The following is a 3288-nucleotide window of genomic DNA, read 5'->3' on the forward strand; positions in this document are numbered from 1 at the left end:
GAATTCAAAAGGTACAGCTACAAGTTAATAGATCAATAAAATACGGGACTTTTGCCAGTGCATGGTACTGAAGCCTGCAATCAGTATACTGTCATAACATTGCAGGAGTGCAAAACATAGATCTGGCATAGTTTACAACATAACAAACAAACTCCGACTAAGATGGGGGAAACAACCTAAACGAACCAGCTAAACGAACCAGGATGCAGCTTGGGGACTTGGTCGGGTAACACAACCGGCAGCAGCAGCAGGTCCAGCACGTCCTATACTAGAAGCAGCTCCCATGGCCTTGAATTCCTTTCCTTGACACAATACGAGCACACATCAATAGGAGATGGTGATAAGTTGTAGAAGAAGGAGTCCTCGAGCATCAGCAGGCAATAGAGTGGAAGAAGATGAAATCGAGAGGCGGGGCGAACCTTGCTGCTGCTGCTGCCGTTGTGTCCTTGAGATCGACCTCGCTGACCTTGACAATGTCTACCTGGTCCCAGATGCTCAAGATCTTGGTGCGAGCCTGGGTACATCACAAGTTGTGAGACATTTTCCCTCAAAGAAATAAAACATTGCAGTACAGAAACTTTCACACAAATTAACAGTTTAGTACAGAATCTGCAAAACAAATTGACAGATAAGAATTGGAACACTTTCTTATAAGTTATGCGCGCAGAGCACAAATTTATAACAATAAAACAGTCGAAACATCTAGCGCAAACAGATATGTGGTAGTTCTAGGTCAGAAATTATACTGTACATAGAAAGGAGCCCAAGCTCACCTGACATGCACAATTCTAAAATTACAGCAGTCTGACAGTACAAAACACCTAATAACATGCAAATATTTTCCATAAGTTTTACTAACCAGGACAAGAGCTGATCTATCTGTCACCAGCGGACACACTAAATTATTGTGCATCACACGGATTCTTGAAGTATCATACTTGGCCAAGCAATCTTGAACTGATCTAACCATAAGTTTTTGTATTATTTGTACCTATCAGGTTAATAAACTTAAGCAACCCGAGTAACTTAACAAGGAATCCAATGATAGTGCAAGTGCTGGAGTATGATGATATGCATGTCCAAATGAGATAATGCAACATTTCCTGCACATTCCAAGTGTGTTTGCCTCTTGCATCAATCAAGAGAAGGATGGCAAATTGAGATTGAATAAATCAAGACACTAAAAACAGATAGATGCAAAGGTCCATGTTATTTTTCTCCCACTCACAAGGCTAATCTTTTCACCAACGAGGCAGCAAAATAAGGAAGGCAAGATCCTGATGACCCAAGATGTATATCAACGAAGAGAGGGAAGGGCCTTCCATGGCGATGGCATGGTGCTCCTCCTTCATAGCAGCAGAAGCAGCACGTTCCATGGTGATAGACCTGCACAAACCAACCATACAGATCAGACCACAAACCAAAATAGGCAGTAAACATGTTCAAATCGGGATGAGAAAGAGATTGCAAAGGGAGAAAAAAGACATACCTGGCTGACCATGGCCATGGCCTCAACAGAGAGAGAGAGAGAGAGTGAGTGAGGGAAGTGCCTCCTCCTCCATGGTGCTCCTCCTTCACAGCCCGCCATGGTGCTCCTCCTCCATGGACAGCCTCAACCCGTCCCATGGTGATGACCTGCACAAACCAACAGCATGGATTAGACCAACAAATCCGGAAGAAGATGAGGGGATTGAGGAGGAGGGGCTAGGGTTTCGGGATGAGGATGGGCTTACCTACCTTGCCCGTCGTCGGAGATGCTGCGCGCTCGCCGGAGAGGACCGGACCAGCCGGTGTTGGAGGGGACCGAAACCCTAGGCCCTCTGCCGCTGCGCTGCGCTGCGTGGTTGGGGAGAGGAGAAGAGCTCCATCTCCGTCCCCATCCCCATCTCCATCTCCATGGCGGAGGTGCTGGCGCTGGCGGGAGCGGGGGGTGTTGCCGGCGGTCGCCATGGAATTGGACGGATCTGGCTGGATCTCTTGCCGGGGGGAGGAGTGGAGGGGATTGGATCTTGATTCCTTGCTGCTGTGGGCAATGGCGATTTGGGGGGAATAAATAGCAGTGGCAGCACGACGGGCGGGACGGAGGTAGGAGGCCAGCACCACCGCCGCGCTCCAGGAGGGCGCCAGCGCGGAGAGGGGAGGCGGCAAGGGAAGGCGAGGCGGCGAGGGGAGGCGGCGAGGGGAGGCGAGGCGGCGAGGGGAGACGAGGTGGCGAGGGGAGAGGAAGGCAGAGGTCGCCGGCGGGGCGAGGCTCGGTTTGAGGGAGTGGAGATCGGCGGCGGGGCCGGGTTTGGGGTTGCGAGGAAGGAGAGGATGGATCTGGGGGAGTGGCTGAGTGGGGGTGGCGGCGGGTGGGGATCTGGGGGGTCGAGGGGAGGGTGGGTGGGTGGGTTAGGGTTTTTGATTCTCGGGAGAAGCTCCACCGTTGGAGGAATGCGTGATGGATGGCTCAGATTGCGTTCAATTTGGTGATCCGCGTGAAAGCGGTTCCTCGCATCTCATTGGCCGGCTAAAACGCACTTGAATCTCAAAATTTTGGACCCAAAACTTTGAATTTTTTTAAACATAACAATGGCATAGTTTGTCAAAATGATCTTGTTTTTTTTCATAAATGTGCATCTTAGAATGGCAAACGATGCCATAGTTCGACGGCTTTCATTTTCTTTGCACAAAAAGATGATTTTCCATTTTTCGAGTGCATCAAAAGGTTTTTTTAGAAGCTACCAAATATTTGTTCCAAAATAGCGCAACTCCATTTTTCAAAAATATTAGACCACATTTCATGTAAAATTGACCAAATAGTTACATGTCAAAAGCTTTTGATCCACCTCTTATAAAAAAACAAATTTCACCCGTTCAGTAGGAAGTTGGGAAAATTTGAACAAAAATTTGTTCAACTGATTTCATATTGTGCACAAGGGTGCATATTGGAATGGCAAACAATGTTGCCTAAGGAAGTTTTCATTTATTTTGGACGAAAAAATCATTTTCCATTTTCAGAGTGCCCAAAATGAGTTTTTTTGTGAAAGACCTACCAAATAATTGTTGCAAATTTGGACCAAATGAATTTTATAAAATACTAGGCCATATTTAATGCACAATTGACCAAATAGTTGGGTGTCACAAGCTTTGATCCACCTCTGGTGAAAAAGACAAATTTCTGCCGATTCAGCTGGAAGTGGGTCAAATTTGAACTACAGCTGCCTCATAGTTTGCTCTATATTTTTTTCAAAAATCATTTTTAGGTACAAAAGTATCTATTTAATCAGAGAAACATCAAAAGTTTTC

At 46.6% G+C, this 3288-nt stretch overlaps 1 pseudogene; it reads right to left on the bottom strand.

The window, feature by feature from the left end:
- The window catches only part of LOC125507096, a 25929-nt pseudogene extending 23979 nt beyond the window's left edge, over positions 1-1950 (bottom strand).
- Between the last annotated feature and the right edge of the window lie 1338 nt (positions 1951-3288).

This window comes from Triticum urartu, chromosome 5 (genome assembly GCF_003073215.2).
Source record: "Triticum urartu cultivar G1812 chromosome 5, Tu2.1, whole genome shotgun sequence".
In the NCBI taxonomy this organism is placed as follows: Eukaryota; Viridiplantae; Streptophyta; class Magnoliopsida; order Poales; family Poaceae; genus Triticum; species Triticum urartu.